Source organism: Heterodontus francisci, chromosome 8 (assembly GCF_036365525.1).
Source record: "Heterodontus francisci isolate sHetFra1 chromosome 8, sHetFra1.hap1, whole genome shotgun sequence".
Lineage (NCBI taxonomy): Eukaryota > Metazoa > Chordata > Chondrichthyes > Heterodontiformes > Heterodontidae > Heterodontus > Heterodontus francisci.
Window position 1 is genome coordinate 118,821,700 of NC_090378.1, and position 19,334 is coordinate 118,841,033.

Genomic DNA, 19,334 nt, shown 5'->3' on the forward strand with positions numbered 1-19,334 from the left:
ATTTGTTTTACTGCCACAGCCAATTTTGTATCCAGTTTGCGATATTTCCCGGGAACCCATGGGCTTTTTTTTTAACCAGTGTGCCATGTGGGACCTTGTCAAAAGCCTTGCTAAAATAAAGATTAGAATCGTAAGGTGCTTGATGGCTGGCACAGACACGATGGGCCGAAGGGTCTGTTTCTGTGCTGTATAACTCTATGACACTATATAGACTACATCAACTGCACTACCCTCATCAATTCTCCTTGTTACATCTTCAAAAAATTCAATCAAGTTAGTCAGACAAGATGTCTTTTTGTATTCGTTCATGGAATGTGGGCATCGCTGGCTAAGCCAGCATTTATTGCCCATCCCTAATTGCCCTTGAATTGAGTGGCTTGCTAGGCCATTTCAGAGAGCATTTTTTTTAGAGTCTACCACATTGCTGTGGGTCTGGGGTAGGCGGTGGCGTAGTGGTATTATCACTGGACTAGTAGCCCAGAGACCCAGGGTATTTCTCTGGGGACAAGGGTGCGAATCTCACCACAGCAGAAGGTGGAATTTGAATTAAATTAATAAATCTGGAATTAAAAGCTAGTCTAATGATGGCCATGAAACCATTGTTGATTGTTGTAAAAACCCATCTGGTTCACTAATGTCCTTTAGGGAAGGAAATCTGCTGTCCTTACCTGGTCAAGCCTACATGTGACTCCAGACCCACAGCAATGTGGTTAACTCTTACATCCCCTCTGAAATGGCCTAGCAAACCCTCAGTTGTACCTAACCGCTACAAAGTCAATAAAAAGGAATGAAACCGGGCGGACCACCCAGCATCAACCTCGGCACCGGAAACAACAACGGCAAACACAGCCCTGTTGACCCTGCAAAGTCCTCCTTACTAACATCTGAGGGCTTGTGCCAAAGTTGGGAGAGCTGTCCCACAGACTAGTCAAGCAACAGCCTGACATGGTCATACTCACGGAATCATACCTTACAGACAATGTCCCAAACACTGCCATCACCATCCCCGGGTATGTCCTGTCCCACCGGGAGGACAGACCCACCAGAGGTGGCGGGACAGTGGTATACAGTAGGGAGTAGAGCTGCCCTGGGAGTCCTCAACATCGACTCCGGACCCCATGAGGTCTCATTGCATCAGGTCAAATATGGGCAAGGTAACCTCTACTGATTACCACCTACCGCCCTCCCTCAGCTGATGACTCAGTACTCCTCCATGTTGAACACCACTTGGAGGAAGCACTGAGGGTGGCAAGGGCACAAAATGTACTCTGGATGGGGGACTTCAATGTCCATCGCCAAGAGTGGCTCGGTAGCACCACTACTGACCGAGCTGGCGGAGTCCAAAAGGACATATCTTCTAGACTGGGTCTGCGGCAGGTGGTGGGGGAACCAACACGAGGGAAAAACATACTTGATTTCGTCCTCACCAATCTGCCTGCTGCAAATGCTTCTGTCCATGACAGTATTAGTAGGAGTGACCACCGCACAGTCCTTGTGGAGACGAACTCCCGCCTTCACATTGAGGATACCATCCGTCGTGTTGCGTGGCACTATCACCCTGCTGAATGGGATAGATTTCGAACAGATCTAGCAATGTAAAACTGGGCATCCATGAGGCGCTGTGGGCCATCAGCAGCAGCAGAATTGTACTCAACCACAATCTGTAACCTCATGGCCCGGCATATCCCCCACTCTACCATTACCATCAAGCCAGGAGACCATCCCTGGTTCAATGAAGAGTGCAGGAGGGCATGCCAGGAGCAGCACCAGGCACACCTCAAAATGAGGTGTCAACCTGGTGAAGCTGCAACACAGGACTATCTGCGTGCCAAATTGCATAAGCAGCATGCAATAGACAGAGCTAAGCGATCCCATAACCAACGGATCAGATCTAAGCTCTGCAGTCCTGCCACATCCAGCCGTGAATGGTGGTGGACAATTAAACAACTAACTGGAGGAGGTGGCATCCTCAATGATGGGGGAGCCCAGCACATCAGTGCGAAAGATAAGGCTGAAGCATTTGCAACAATCTTCAATCAGAAGTGCTGATTTGATAATCCATCTCGGCCTCCACCTGAAGTCCCCAGCATCACAGATGCCAGACTTCAGCCAATTCGATTCACTCCGCGTGATATCAAGAAACGACTGAAGGCACTGGATACTGCAAAAGCTATGGATCCTGACAATATTCCGGCAATAGTACTGAAGACCTGTGCTCCAGAACTTGCCACGTGCCTAGCCAAGCTGTTCCAGTACAGCTGCAACACTGGCATCTACCCTGCAATGTGGAAAATTGCCCGGGTATGTCCTGTACACAAAAAGCAGGACAAGTCCAACCCGGCCAATTGCTGCCTCATCAGCCTACTCTCAATCATCAATAAAGTGATGGAAGGTGTCATCAACAGTGCCATCAAGCGGCACTTGCTTAGCAATAACCTGCTCAGTGACGCTCAGTTTGGGTTCCGCCAGGGCCACTCAGCTCCTGACCTCATTACAGACTTGGTTCAAACATGGTCAAAAGAGCTGCACTCAAGAGGTGAGGTGAGAGTGACTGCCCTTGACATCAAGGCAGCATTTGACCGAGTATGGCATCAAGGAGCCCGAGCAAAAGTGAGGTCAATGGGAATCAGGGGGGAAACCCTCCACTGGCTGGAGGCAGACATAGCGCAAAGGAAGATGGTTGTGGTTGTTGGAGGTCAATCATCTGAGCTCCAGGACATCACTGCAGGAGTTCCTCAGGGCAGTGTCCTAGGCCCAACCATCTTCAGCTGTTTCATCAATGACCTTCCTTCAATCATAAGGTCAGAAGTGGGGATGTTCGCGGATGATTGCACAATGTTCAGCACCATTCGTGACTCCTCAGATACTGAAGCAGTCCGTGCAGAAATGCAGCAAAACCTGGACAAAAGACAGGCTTGGGCTGATAAGTGGCAAGTAACATTCACGCCACACAAGTACCAGACAATGACCATCTCCAACAGGAGAGAATCTAACCATCTCCCCTTGACATTCAACGGCATTACGATTGCTGAATCCCCCACTATCAACATCCTAGGGGCTACCATTGACCAGAAACTGAACTGGAGTAGCCATATAAATACCATGGCTACAAGAGCAGGTCAGAGGCTAGGAATCCTGAGGCGAGTAACTCACCTCCTGACTCCCCAAAGCCTGTCCACCATCTACAAGGCACAAGTCAGGATTGTGATGGAATACTCTCCACTTGCCTGGATGGGTGCAGCTCCAAAAACACTCAAGAAGCTCGACACCATCCAAGACAAAGCAGCCCACTTGATTGGCACCCCATCTACAAACATTCACTCCCTCCACCACCAACGCACAGTGGCAGCAGTGTGTAGCATCTACAAGATGAACTGCAGAAATGCACCAAGGCTCCTTAGACAGAACCTTCCAAACCCGCGACCTCTACCAACTAGAAGGACAAGGGCAGCAAATACATGGGAACACCACCACCTGCAAGTTCCCCTCCAAGACACACACCATCCTGACTTGGAACTATATCACCATTCCTTCACTGTCGCTGGGTCAAAATCCTGGAACTCCCTTCCTAATGGCAATGTATACTTACCCCAAATGGACTGCAGCAGTTCAAGAAGGCAGCTCACCACCACCTTCTCAAGGGCAAGTGGGATGGGTAATAAATGCTGGCCTGGCCAGCGTCACCCACATCCCATGAATGAATAAAAAAAAACATGTAGGCCAGACCAGGGAACAAATCCATGCTGACTATCCTTGGCCTTTTTAAGTGACAGTGTATCCTGTCTCTCAGAATTGATTCCAATAATTGGCCCTCCACTGAGGTTAGACTGACTAGCCTGTAATTATTTGGTCTATCGGTACAATGTTAGCAGTCCTCCAATCCTCCGGCACCACACCTGTATTCAGTGAGGACTGGAAAATGATAGATAGACCCTCCATGGCCTCTTTTAACAGCCTGGGATACATTTCATCCGGCCCTGGTGGTTTATCCGTTTTCAAGGATACGAATCCCAGTAATGCTACCTTTTTTCCTATGTTTATCACATCCAATAATTAACACCCATATTCCTTAACTACAATATTTGCATTGTCCCCTCTTTTGTAAAGACAGATGCAAAGTATTCATGAAGAACTATACCAACATCTTCCACCCCTACACATAGGTTACCTTTTTGATCTTTTATGGGCCCTACTCTTTCCTTATTTATCCTTTTACTCTTAATGTATTGATAAAACATCTTTGGATTCACCTTGATTTTGCTTGCCAATATTCTTTCATGCCCTCTCTTTGCTTTCCTAATTTCCTTTTTGATTTCACTCCTCCACTTTCTCGGTGTCGGACATAAGCTTTCCTTTTTTGCCTTATCTTACCCTGTAACCTCCTTGACATCCATGGGACTTTAGATCTGGCCATCACACCCTTTTTCTTTGTGGGAACATATTTACTCTGCCGCCCTTGAATCTCCCCTTTGAATACTTCACACTGCTCTGACATTGATTTACCTTCAAGTAACTGTTTCCAGTCTGCTTTAGCTAAATCACTCCTCAGCTTAGTAAAATTAGCCTTGCCCCAATTGAGAACTCATAACTAAAATAAAACCAAAATACTGCAGATGCTGGAAATCTGAAATAAAAACAGAAAGTGCTGGAAAGATTCAGCAGGTCTGGCAGCATCTGTGGAGAGAGAAGCAGAGTTAACGTTTCAGGTCAGTGACCCTTCTTCAGAACTGGCAGATATAAGAAATGTAAAAGATTTTAAGCAAGTAAAGTGGGGGTGGGGCAAGAGATAACAAAAGGGAAGGTATTGATAGAACAAGGTCACAGAATAGCTGACCAGAAGGTCATGGATCAAAGGCAAACACTATGTTAATGGTGTGCTGATAGACAAAGCATTGGTACAGATAGAGTGTTAATGGACTGAAAACCGAACAGCACAAACATGAAAAAAGTGGGTAGGCATAGTAGAAACAAACTGAACAAACTAAAATAAAATAAACTCAAAAAAAGGAAAACATAGCTAAAGATAAAAGTAAAATGGGGGGCCCGTCATGCTCTGAAATTATTGAACTCAATGTTCAGACCGGCAGGCTGTAGCGTGCCTAATCGGTAAATGAGATGCTGTTCCTCGAGATTGCATTGATGTTCACTGGAACACTGCAGCAATTCCAGGACAGAGATGTGAGCATGAGAGCAGGGGTGGGGGGGGGAGGTGTTGAAGTGGCCAGCAACCGGAAGCTCAGGGTCATGCTTTCGGACTGAGCGGAGATGTTCCGCAAAGCGGTCACCCATTCTGCGTTTGTCTCCCCTCTTAAGCTGTAGAGGAGACCACATTGTGAGCAGCGAATACAGTATACTACATTGGAAGAGGCACAAGTAAATCGCTGCTTCACCTGAAAGGAATGTTTGGGGCCTTGGATAGTGAGGAGAGAGGAGATGGGCAGGTGTTACACCTCCTGCGCTTGCAGGGGAAGTTGCCGTGGGAAGGGGACGAAGTGGTGGGAGTAATGGAGGAGGGGACCAGAGTGTCGCGGAGGGAATAATCCCTTCGGAATGCTGACAGGCGAAGGGAGGGGAAGATGCCTTTGGTAGTGGCATCATGCTGGAGGTGGTGGAAATGGCGGAGGATGATCCTTTGGATCAAGGCTGAGGCTAGAAAGTGAGGACAAGGGGAACCCTGTCATGGTTCTGGGAAGGAGGGGAAGGCATGAGGGTAGAGGTGCCGGAAATGGGCTGGACATGGTTGAGGGCCCTGTCAACCGCAGATGTGGCGGGTGGGGGGGGGGAATCCTCAGTTGAGGAAAAAGGAAGACATATCAGAAGCGCTGTCATGGAAGGTAGCATCATCAGAGCAGATGTGTCGGAGACAGAGAAACTGGGAGAATGGAATGGAGTCCTTATAGGAGGCAGGGTGTGAAGAATTGTAGTCAAGGTAGCTGTGGGAGTCCTTGAGAACTCTTAACTCCTGTTCTATCCTTGTCCTTTTCCATAATTATGTTAAAACTGACTGAATTCTGATCACTACCACCAAAATGCTCTCCCACTGCCACTCCTTCCACCTACCCGGCATCATTTCTGAAAACTAAGTCCAAAACTGCACCCTCTTGTTGAACTTGCTACATACTGGGCAAAAAGTTCTCCTGAATGCATCCCAAGTATTCTCCCTCAATTCCTTTCACAATTAAACTATCCCAGTTAATATTGGGGAAGTTAAAATCCCCTACTATTACTCTATTACTGCACTATTGATTTTGCACCTCTCAGAGATTTGCCTACATATCTGATCTTCTATCTCCCTCTGACTGTTTGGGGGTCTATTGTACACTCCCAGTAGTGTGATTGCCCCATTTTTGTTCCTTAGCTCAATCCAGGTGGCCTCATTTGATGAACCTTCCAACGTATCATCCCTCCTCAGAGCTGTAATAGTTTCCTTAACCAAATTGCCACTCCCCCTCCTTTCTTGTCCCCCTTCCTTTTGCATCTGAAAACCCTGTAACCAGAAACATTGAGCTGCCATTCCTGACCCTCCTTTAGCCATGTTTCATTAATAGTTATGATATCATACTGCCATGTGTCTATCTGTGCCCTCAGCTCGTCTGTTTTATTGCTATACTCCTTGCATTGAAGTCGATATCCTTGAGCACTGCCAAACTCTTTTTTTAACATTGTTTCCTTTGCCTTCCAAATTCATCCACTAATTTTCTGCCTTCCATTTTCATTTCTGACTTTGTCCCAACTGAGTCTACCTTCAGGTTCCAATCCCCCTGCCAGACTAGTTTAAATTCTCTCCAACAGCACTAGCAAAACATCCCACAAGGAACTCAGTCCCAGCTCTGTTCAGGTGCAGCCCGTCCGGCCAGTACAGGTCCCATCTCCCCTAGAGCCAGTCCCAAGAATCTAAAACCTTCCTGCACCAACTTTCCAGCCACGCATTTATCTGTCTTATCTTTCTTTTCCTGTACTCACTTGCGCGTGGCACTGGGAGTAATCTGGAGATGACTACTTTTGAGGTCCTACTTTCTAATTTCTTACCTAGCTCAGTAAACTTTTTCTGCTGGACCACATCCGTCTTCCTACCCACGTTGTTGGTACCAACGTGGACCACGACTGCTGGCTGTTCAACCTCCATGCTCGGGAAGCTGTGCGGCTGCTCAGTGACGTCCTTGACCTTGGCACCAGGGAGTGACATACCATCCTAGATTCATGTCTGCGGCCACAGAAATGTCTCTCTGCTCCCCTATCAAATTGCCTATCACTAGCGCTCTTCCAGTCTTCCCTGTGCCCCCCTGTGCAACTGATCCACCTGTGATGCCATGGCCTTAGCTCTGGCTACATCCCCCAGATGAACCATCACTTTCCTCAGTATTCAGAACTGAATACCTTTTGGAGAGTGAAATACATTCAGGGGTCTCTTGCACTACCTGCCTGTTTCTTCTTGACTATCTGGTGGTCACCCATTCCCTCTCTCCCTGCATACTCTTAAGCTGTGGGGTGACCACATCTATAAACATGCTATCCATGAAGCTCTCATCCTCACAAACAGTGTCGCCAGCTGTTGCTGAAGTTCCAAAACCTGGAGCGAGAAATCACATCATATAAATTTTCCCCTTTATGACCAATTATCAATGTAATATTAACCATTTGTTCCTCAGTACCATATCATCAGGGGGAATCATATAGAAGTCACTTAAATTTGTGGAGGTCAACTATTAGTGTGAATGAAAGAAATATGGAAGAATTAACTGGTGAGGAATAACAATAAATCTAATAGGGAATTCAGGAAAAATGTCTTTACTCAAAAGTGGTTAGAATGTGGAACTCACTACTACCTGGGGTAGATCAGGCAAATAGCATAGATGGATTTAAGGGGAAGCTGGATAAGTACATGGGAGAAAGGAACAGAAGGGTATACCTGATACGGTTAGATGAAATAGGGTGGGAGGATGCTCATGTGGAGCATAAAAACACCAGCATAGACCAGTTGGGTGAATGAATTCAATGTAATATGTAAATCAGATTGGGTAACTTTTGAAAGACATGGCTTAACAGCTGGAAATCTGGGACAGGTCCAATCGTGCACTTGTTCAAGTTTCAAATACATGGAATAGAAAGGAAGGAGAAATTGCACCATAACAGTGTGATTGCTGCAAGTATTTATTTACAAAATCCATTCGATGCCCTTGCTACATTACATTAAATATTGTTTATGTTCAGATCCATTATTTCATGAAACTACTGTTCATATTTCAAGGCAGCTTCACTAGCTATGGGGAAATAAGGAATAAACCTTTGCCATCAAGCATCATTCTAGCAGTTTTCCCACTTACCTGGGCAATTGATTCTACTCCGTGCAGATACCTGAATACAAATAAAGCTACTGAGAATTTGGCAGTGGAAACTACTGTGGGAATTAAGGGGTGAATAAACTGCTATGTTAATCTGTTTTTACTGTTTAGCTTCAATTAAATTGTGCAAGTTGTAGTCTGCTGCAGAATTTATGGGTTGCTATATTTTAATATGGATGCTTTGAAGAAAATCTTACAGTAATGCTAGTTCACAGAATCACAAAATTGTGACAGCACAGAAGGAGGCCATTCGGCCTGCCGTCTGTGCTGGCTCTGCGAAAGAGCAATTTATCTAGTACCACTCTCCGGCCTTCTCCCCATACCCCTGCACATTCTTTCTTTTCCGGTAACAATCCAATTCCCTCTTGAATGCCTCAATTGAACCTGCCTCCACCACACTCTCAGGCAGTGCATTCCAGATCCGAACCACTTGCTGCGCGAAAAGGTTTTTCCTCATGTCACTTTTGCTTCTTTTGCCAATGACCTTAAATCTGTGCCCTCTTGCTCTTGATCCTTCCACCAAAGGGAACAGTTTTTCCTATCTACCCTGTCCAGACCCCTCATGATCTTGAATACCTCTATCAAATCTCCTCTCAACTTTCTCTTCTCCAAAGAAAACAGTCCCAACTTCTCCATTCTTAAGGAGCCTAAGACTAGAGGCATAGTCTAAAAATTAGGTCAGACCTTCCAGAAGTAAAACACTTCTGCACAAAAAAGATGGTAGAAGTTCGGAACTCTCTTCTGCAAACAGCAACTGATGCTAGATTAATTGTTAATTTTAAATCTAAGATTGATAGATGTTTGTTAATTGAAGGTATTAAGGGATATGTGAAGGTATATTGGGTAAAGACAGGTATATGGAGTTAAGTCACAGATCAGCCATCATCTCATTGAATGGCTGAGCATGCGTGAGGGGCTAAATGGGTGTTTGTACTAGGTGTGTCAATGCCTTACATTATGATTAAGTTGTATACCTTATATCTGAAATTATGTTTGCTAAGCTATGAAATGTATATTTGTATGCTATATTGCAAAGATTATTAAAGAGAGTATCTGCTGTAGTACGATTGCAGAAATGGCTTTGACAGTTATAGCAGAAGTGGCTTTTGAGATAAGGCAGGATGCCTAATGACAACCACAATTGTGCCCCTACTGGTAAAAATCTGATCTTTTAAACTTTTGTAAGAACTTGTTAACCATTTGTTAGTGTGTACATGCTGGCAGAGAAAGAGACACGGTATGGACAATGACATCAACTCTGAACTAATCATACAAGCTATGTTGGATTGTGGACTAATATGACTTTGAGGAAACCACAGAGAAGGATAAAAGAAGGCGGTTGAGAACCATGGAAACAAACTGATTCGAAGGAAAAAACAGACTACAATCAGCAGCACACTTGAAGAAAGGAGACTGCGCCACAGCGGCTCGGGAAGCAAGACTGAGGAAACTCTGCACTCTGCTATATAACTACTGCCATTATTAAATATTGCATTGTAAATTCTGACTGTGCTGAATAAACTCTATTTTGATTAAGAATAACACAGTCTGTACCCCCACCCCACACAAACACACAAAAAACTTACACTACTTGCATATTTGTGCTGTCGGACTTTGTAAACTTCCTATCTCTCTCAGTCCATGACAACCTCTTTCAGATTTTCTGGATCTGGAGAAAATTTAGAGGTTGACTATTCCAGTCTTTTGTAACAAAAAAAATCAGTTTCTCTGTATATTCTATTTTTTTATAGCAAATTATGGTGTTACCCCAGCCAAAGGCTTAGTGACAGCTCAGAATCCTGGGTTTAAATCAGTCCTAGGCAAGTGTTACGGAATCAAGGAAGGTAATGGAGATTAGACACAGATCAACCATGATGGAATTGTATGGAGGAATAATTCAAAGAGACTGAAAGACCTATTCCTGTTTCTCTTTAGTTCTTAGCTTACACTAACAAACTGTCTCCTGACAATGCAGAGTGATCGCAGACGTCATCCGAGTGTCAGAACACTTGCCAACATTAATCTGACATCACCACTAACCGACTGTCCGAGTGGTTGGGTGGGAGGGAAGTGTGAACGGTTGGGCAGGAGGGAGCGGGGAAGAGAAGCCATTGCGGAGTGCATGCACTTTTCTGTGTGAGACTGAGCAGCACCATCTTTATTACAGGCAGCTGACATCACTGACAGCGGCATTTCAGTCAATGATACTGTACATTTGTCAGGCATGAGTAGTACACCATCCAGTGGTTGCGTTATCAACAAACACATTCTTATGCTAATTGGTTAATGACCATTAGTTTTGTACACTGATATATTTGGGAAAAAATCAGGATATAAATGCAGCAGAGTTTGATAAACCTGAAGTTTCTGGAGGAAACAGGCCCGGAAGATTTTGTCTGGTTAAGTCTGGAGGGAACAAATATGAATGAGGGTTTTAGCGCAGTTAGACTGAGATAGGGGTGGAGGCAGTCTTTGTCATGGAGAGGATATGGAATTGAACTGGACTCTAAAGTTGTCAACAATGGTTACAGCCAGGACACTAACCTGAGAGGTTCACAGAATGGGTGATGATGGAGTGACAGGGGTCAATGACTGGCTGGAGGAATTATGGCTCGTGCAAGACTGAATGTCAGGCAAGTAGTTGGACATAATAATGGGAGTGGAGAAGTGGAGAGAGTGGTGAATAAATAGTTGCACTAATACGGAGAACAGAGGAAAGGTGATAGAGAAGGATGGTACGGTCAACTTTGTCAAAGGTTGCAGGAGTGTCAGGGAGCAGGTCAAGGAGGACTAGGAGGGAGAATGCGCTGCCACAGCACAGAGAATGTTGTTCATGGCTTTGGTTTGGGCTATTTCAGTGAGTGGAGCAGTAATCCGATTGGCGGGATTCAACAAGAAGCTGGAGTGTTAGGCAGGGTTCGGAGACAACAACACATTCAAGTCTCTGGTAGAAATGAAAGGTGAGAGATAGGGCAATTGTTAACTAGAACAGAGGGTTCAAAGGGACACTTGTTTGGGGAGTTCCATGATGATGACAAGGATAATGCTGGATGAGAGAATGATCTGCAACGCCAGCTCTGACGGGTCTGAGGAAGGTGTTCGGAGAACAGCAGCTCAATGGCAATGGCGTTAAGAGAGAAAGAAGTAGGTATTGTGGGCAAAATAAGGTTCCCAACAAACCTGAAATGACCTGCACAACACAGCCTTTCCAGTTCAACATTCAACCTCAAGCCTATGTAGTCGTGATCATCCACTATCAGAAAACTCAATATTCCTTCATCCCAGTACCCTTCTGTATCACAGCTGTAACTTGGATTTCCATGTAGAGAATTTGTTGCACATTAACTACCATGTTCAAAAGCATTAGGTATACTGTAAGGCAAGTAAACCATCAATAAATAAAATTAGATTGCCTCAACGATATTATTTTTCAAACCTTGTACTGCCCACATAACCAGCAACTTTATCAAATTCCAAAGATCTTGGCTGTGGTCCTGTGTTGATTGAGTTTTTTTTCTTTTACACTGTTAGGTTATTTGAGCTTAAAATCAGCACTGATTTGCAATGACCGACTGTAAACAGCTGGGCCAGAATCCCAGCAGATCATTTCCAACTGCAATTAGATATCAGATGTGAAACTACTTTGGTGGAAAAAATTGAAACACCAGAAAGAACAGCTCCAGGTCAAAATAATCTAAATTGAATCCAAAGGCAACAAAAAGGCCTTTCTTTGATTATGAATAAGCATCTCCAGTCCCTGTAAATGCTCAAAAATGTTTCCACAAATAATTTGTACAGGCACATTTCACGCAAGCGTCTGTGGGATCACTCGTCCGGGCAGTAGTGCTTACAGGATGTATCTGAAGTTTGCTTTAGATTAAATATGAAAACACACATGTAAACATGACCATAATTAATTATTGGTAAATAGCATCAACAAGATGAATGCAAGTACATTTACAGCATTTACCGAAGATGGCGAAGCTTCAATTTTATTGCTAACATTTGATGTTACATCTTGCTGCAACTTTCCCTTGCTTTAGTCCTCGACACCCTATTTACCAAATTTGGGTAAATGTATTCCAGATGTTATCGAATGGACAATTGTCATGTAATCTCTATATCATAACTATCTCGGTCCCAGCGTAATCCTGATATTGGCATTTATATATATGTAAATTAGTTATTGCAGAGGAGGAAAGGAAGAAGGGAGATAAAACTGTATTCACCCCCAACCATCTTGCACTCTTGTTGGGTGCTTGTTGTATCTGCACTTCCTTCAAGGTAACATTTTAAACCACTCCTTCCTTTACCTCTCTTACCCTGTCTTGGATTGAATTGCGATGTAGAAGAACCAAACCCAAAACAGAGTAAATCCCTCTGGAGAAGCTGCTGAAACTTTGCAGCTAGAATTCAAATACAGTGCTGTGTCTAATTAGAGACCCCTGGAGGGAGAATTGAAGAAACTGGGTCTACTCCATGTACTGCTCTCAAAATGGCAGGAAAGTATTCCGCAGCAAAGCTCATGGGGACTTCAAGCACTTTAGGGAGTCTTTGCGACATTAATTAAATTGACAAGAAATGCAAACTGCTCCCATTTCAAAGTTTGAGCAAAGAAACATTCAACACACTTGCCATTCCCCATTGCATGTTATTCCTGACACCCAGAACACAGAATCCCTTCACACAGTGAAACAGGTTGAAAAAGTTTCTAGTTTTAGAATCAATATAAATCCGCATATCAGTGTTTAAACTAACTGAGATAGATGATATGGAGTTAGTTACCTACGACACAGTATGCATGACATACATGAATGAATGTACAAGATGCCAATGAGAGAAAAGTGTCCTATCCTCTCCCAACTCATGACCCAGCATCTTCCTGACAACATGTTGGGAAACCCCGAGGGCTCAATCTTGATTTAATTTTGGTACCAAATGGATATTACAGAAACAGCATCATTTCGAGGACACATGTTGAAAATCTTTTGCTTCAGTTTCCCCTTTGGCTAGAAGCAAATTAAGCCGAATTGATGTTGGCACAATAGGAATCAATTAAAAATTTAATCTCAGACTTTACTAAGGATCCCATGAGATCATGAAGGATTTTTGTTGTAGCTCAAGCATGAAAAAAAAACTTGTGGAATATCAATTTCATTTAAAATTTATAGTCAGCAGAAAGGACAATGTAATATTTTTCAGCCATGGCACTACACTAAGGCCAACTTATTAAGTGACAAGGAATGCTAGCCAGAAGGTGCTTTGGTACTGGTTCCCTTAGACCCAATGCTTAAATGGAACACAAAGAGAAGCATAACCAACTTTTACCATTTATGCTTCCAAGGTAACCACTTGTTATCTTCCTCTTCATGATGTTGAAGCACTCTGATCTGAAGTTTTAGCAATCCTGTTACATACACCAAAGCCAAGCAACACAGTAACTTAGTGGAACAAGTCCATTTCTGGCACAGAGTTCAGCTGCAAATCCTCCCACTGTATGTAAAGCAACGATTTTCCTGTTTGTATTCCCAAACTTAAACCTTTGTTTCCAATGTCCATTTCCACGTCCTCTGCAAAAAATTCTAACCGCTGTTCTGGCCACACAATAGCCCATCTCCTTCGCATACTCTGTTTATCGACATATAATTTCAGAAGCAAGATTAGACCCCAGTAAATTGTGAGCTGGAAAAAGACAGTTCTGTCAGCATTAGAACAAAGGGAAGGAGTGCTGGAGAGCGGCGGGTTTTCAGGCATCATTAGCTGCTTGTGTAGATTTGCATGAAAAATTAAAATCAGACCAACTCAATTGAGCTATCTACACTGCACAACCCAGTAGTCTATGAAGAAAGAAAAACATCTACGGTGGTATGGACAGGTGAAAGATGATAGGGATGATTTCCACTTTTCACCTCCCAATTGACTGCACACAAAGTGTTTTCAAAAGTATTTTCAACCCTGAGCATCTTATTGGTCAAATTAACAGTCAAATGACAGGTTTTTGCCGCAGGATTAAAAGACATAAATATTTCTGAAACAATATCCAAAAATTCGCAACTTCACCCATTCATACACGCACACACACAAGAAAAGATAGAGATTAAAGGATAGCATGCATTTTTAAAAATTCATTCATGGGATGTGGGCATCGCTGGCCAGGCCAGCATTTATTGTCCATCACTAATTGCCCTTGAGAAGGCGGTGGTGAGCTGCCTTCTTGAACCGCTGCAGTCCATTTGGGGTAGGTATACCCACAGTGCTGTTAGGAAGGGAGTTCCAGGATTTTGACCCAGCGACAGTGAAGGAACGGCGATATAGTTCCAAGTCAGGACGGTGTGTGACTTGGAAGGTAACTTGCAGGTGGTGGTGTTCCCATGCATTTGCTGCCCTTGTCCTTCTAGTTGGTAGAGATCGCAGGTTTGGAAGGTGCTGTCTGAGGAGCCTTGGTGCATTGCTGCAGTGCATCTTGTAGATGGTACACACTGCTGCCACTGTGCGTGGGTGGTGGAGGGAGTGAATGTTTGTAGATGGGGTGCCAATCAAGTGGGCTGCTTTATCTTGCATGGTGTCGAGCTTCTTGAGTGTTTTTGGAGCTGCACCCATCCAGGCAGGTGCAGAGTATTCCATCACACTACTGACTTGTGCCTTGTAGATGGTGGACATGCTTTGGGGAGTCAGGAGGTGAGTTACTTACCTCAGGATTCCTAGCCTCTGACCTGCTCTTGTAGCCACGGTATTTATATGGCTACTCCAGTTCAGTTTCTGGTCAATGTTAGCCCCTAGGATGTTGATAGTGGGAGATTCAGCGATGGTAATGGCATTGAATGTAAGGGGAGATGGTTAGATTCTCTCTTGTTGGAGATGGTCATTGCCTGGTACTTGTGTGGCGCGAATGTTACTTGCCACTTATCATCCTAAGCCTCGATAGTGTCCAGGTCTTGCTGCATTTCTACATGGACTGCTTCAGTATCTGAGGAGTCACGAATGGTGCTGAACATTGTGAAATCATCAGTGAACATCCCCACTTCTGACCTTATGATTGAAGAAAGGTCATTGATGAAGCATCTGAAGATGGTTGGGCCTAGGACACTACCCTGAGGAACTCCTGCGGTGATGTCCTGGAGCTCAGATGATTGACCTCCAACAACACAACCATCTTCCTTTGCACTAGGTATGACTCCATCCAGCGGAGGGTTTTCCCTCGATTCCCATTGACCTCAATTTTGCCAGAGCTCCTTGATGCCATACTCGGTCAAATGCTGCCTTGAAGTCAAGGGCAGTCACTCGCACCTCACCTCTTGAGTTCAGCTCTTTTGTCCATGTTTGAACCAAGGCTGTAATGAGGTCTGGAACTGAGTGGCCCTGGCGGAACCCAAACTGAGCGTCACTGAGCAGGTTATTGCTAAGCAAGTGCCGCTTGATGGCGCTGTTGATGACACCTTCCATCACTTTACTGATGAATGAGAGGACGCTGATGGGGCAGTGATTGGCCAGGTTGGACTTGTCTTGCTTTTTGTGTACAGGAAATACCTGGGCAATTTTTCACATTGCAGGGTAGATGCCAGTGTTGTAGCTGTACTGGAACAGCTTGCTTAGGCACGTGGCAAATTCTGGAGCACAGGTCTTCAGTACTATTGCCGGACTATCATCAGGGCCTATAGCTTTTGCAGTACCCAGTGCCTTCAGTCATTGCTTGATATCACATGGAGTGAATCGAATTGGCTGAAGTCTGGCATCTGTGATGCTGGGAACTTTAGGAGGAGGCCGAAATGGATCATCAAATCGGCACTTCTGGCTGAAGATTGTTGCAAATGCTTCAGCCTTATCTTTCGCACTGATTTGCTGGGCTCCCCCATCGTTGAGGATGGGGATATTTGTGGAGCCACGTCCTCCAGTTAGTTGTTTAATTGTCCACCACCATCCATGACTGGATGTGGCAGGACTGCAGAGCTTAGATCTGATCCATTGGTTATGGGATCGCTTAGCTCTGTCTATCGCATGCTGCTTATGCAGGTTGGCATGCTGATAATCCTGTGTTGCAGCTTCACCAGGTTGACCCCTCATTTTGAGGTGTGCCTGGTGCTGCTCCTGGCATGCCCTCCTGCACTCTTCATTGAACCAGGGTTGGTCTCCTGGCTTGATGGTAATGGTAGAGTGGGGGATATGCCAGGCCATGAGGTCACAGATTGTGGTTGAGTACAATTCTGCTGTTGCTGATGGCCCACAGCGCCTCATGGATGCCCAGTTTTCATTGCTAGATCTATTCGAAATCTATCCCATTTAGCACGGTGGTAGTGCCACACAACACGATGGACGGTATCCTCAATGTGAAGGTGGGACTTCGTCTCCACAAGCACTGTGCGGTGGTCACTCCTACCAATACTGTCATGGACAGATGTATCTGCAGCAGGCAGATTGGTGAGGACAAGGTCAAGTATGTTTTCCCCTCTTTTTGATTCCCTCACCACCTGCCGCAACCCAGTCAAGCAGATATGTCCTTTAGGACTCGGCCAGCTCGGTCAGTAGTAGTGCTACCGAGCCACTTTTAGTGATGGACATTGAAGTCCCCCACCCAGAATACATGTTGTGCTCTTGCCACCCTCAGTGCTTCCTCCAAGTATTGTTCAACATGGAGGAGTACTGAGTCATCAGTTGAGGGAGGGCGGTAAGTGGTAATCAGCAGGAGATTTGCTTGTCCATGTTTGATCTGATGCCATGAGACTTCATGGGATCCAGAGTCGATGTTGAGGGCTCCCAGGGCAGCTCCCTTCCTACTGTATACCATTGTGCCACCACCTCTGCTGGGTCTGTCCTGCCGGTGGGACAGGACATACGAGGGGATGGTGATGGCAGTGCCTGGGACCTTGTATGTAAGGTATGATTCCATGACTATGACTATGTCAGGCCGTTGTTTGACTAGTCTGTGGGACAGCTCTCCCAACTTTGGCACAACCCGCAGATGTTAGTAAGGAGGACTTTGCAGGGTTGACAGGGCTGGGTTTGCCATTGTCGGTTCCAGTTCCGAGGTTGATGCCGGGTGGTCCGTCCGGTTTCATTCCTTTTTATTGACTTCGTAGCGGTTAGATACAACTGAGTGGCTTTCTAGGCCATTTCAGAGGGCATATAAGAGTCAACCACATTGCTGTGGGTCTGGAGTCACATGTAGGCCAGACCAGGTAAGGACAGCAGATTTCCTTCCCTGAAAGACATTAGCAAACCAGCTGGGTTTTTACAACTATCGACAATGGTTTCATAGCCATCATTAGACTAGCTTTTAATTCCTGATTTATTAATTGAATTCAAATTCCATCTTCTGTTGTGGTGCGATTTGAACCCATGTCCCCAGAGCAATACCCTGGGTTTCTGGGTTACTCCTCCAGTGACAATACCACTACGCCACCGTCTCCCCCGATAAGTCCGATAGGTTAAATAGATTTCACTGTGAACCCTTGATGGTTTTCCTGGGAGGAAATGTTGAAACGTGCAGGCCAGTTTTTCCTTTTCCTGGTTACTGAAGTCGGAACATGGAAAGATTCACATTGTTGAATTCTTTACTGCCGACTCCTTTGGTTAAGATACAGTCAAAATTCATTGGTGCACAGTGGCACAGTGGTTAGCACCGCAGCCTCACAGCTCCAGCAACCCGGTTTCAGTTTTGGGTACTGCTTGTGCGGAGTTTGCAAGTTCTCCCTGTGATCGCGTTTGTTTCTGCCGGGTGCTCCAGTTTCCTCCCACAGCCAAAGACTTGCAGGTTGATAGGTAAATTGGCCATTGTAAATTGCCCCTAGTATAGGTAGGTGGTAGGAGAATGGTGGGGATGTGGAAGGGAATATGGTGTTAATGTAGGATTCGTATAAATGGGTGCTTGTTGGTCAGCACAGACTTGGTGGGCCGAAGGGCCTGTTTCAATGCTGTATCTCTAAATAAAATCCTGTTACAATTTCTTGGATGGGAAATTTTCAGGGTCACTTTTCAGCCTCTGCCTCTGTTTTAAAGATCGTAATTTGGCAGGGTTCTCTTCTTGGCTAGAATTGATATCTCTCAGCCTCCTGGCTGCTGGCTTTCTGTCTCCTGCTCTCTGGCTTACTGCACATAAAAGTCCCTTTTATAATAAAGAACCTTATGAGGCTTGGTTTCTTTCAAGTGGCCAAAACTACTCTCCCCTGATATGTTCATACAATGTCTCTCAACGTGTGGCAATTGTTAGACAATGGTGTTGAATGTTGCCCATCTTGATACAGTGGTGGTATTTCACACCTATTATCTTGGCTTGGAGTTTGGAGTCTCTGTGAAGTCATGGTCAACCCAATCCTTGAAGATAGGTACCATGAACATCGAATGGACTGATTGCATTTCAAGCTTTCTCCAAGCTGGTCCAGGTGTGACGATGAGTTCAGTCTCCAGAAGTCACCAAGTATATTCTCAGTACAGGAGAGGTCACCTGGCCTCTTACTCCATTTTGTCTTGTAGCAAAAGTGTGTCCATTTTGGAATTTAATTCTTCAGTTTACTTTATAGTTCATAATTACCCCTTGTGTGAGCATGACAACAGACGAGGAGAATGTAAACATTCCAGCCAAACATACAGTAATTAAATGTGAAGCGCCTCAAAACAAATAAAAAACAATTTTATGTTCACACACAGCCCCTTTTGCTCTGCACATTTTCTTGAACCTAAAACATCATTGATATGATGCTAATGAACTCACAGGATTTAAGTCAGGCACAGAAACTTCGGGAAAATCCTTAAAATGTTTTGGATTACAACATTTTTTGCTTCAATTAATAATTTTTGATTCCTTTCCAATCACTCCCTCTCCAGTGTGACAAAGAAAAAGCCACACTAAAGATCATGACCATTTTTAGTATAGTAGCCTTTTGGAACTCCCTTTGCTTCAGCTTCATCTGGAGCCATTTGTACCACTTTACTTAACTCGAGATCGGCTTGCTGAGCCTTGTTCAGAGAAGACTTACGGAGCATTTCCTGTGGATTATC

The 19,334-nt window shown here is 44.7% G+C and overlaps 1 pseudogene; it reads right to left on the bottom strand.

Annotated features, from left to right (window-relative positions):
* Window positions 1–18,824, bottom strand: part of LOC137373251 (ral guanine nucleotide dissociation stimulator-like 1) — a 75,972-nt pseudogene extending 57,148 nt beyond the window's left edge.
* Between the last annotated feature and the right edge of the window lie 510 nt (window positions 18,825–19,334).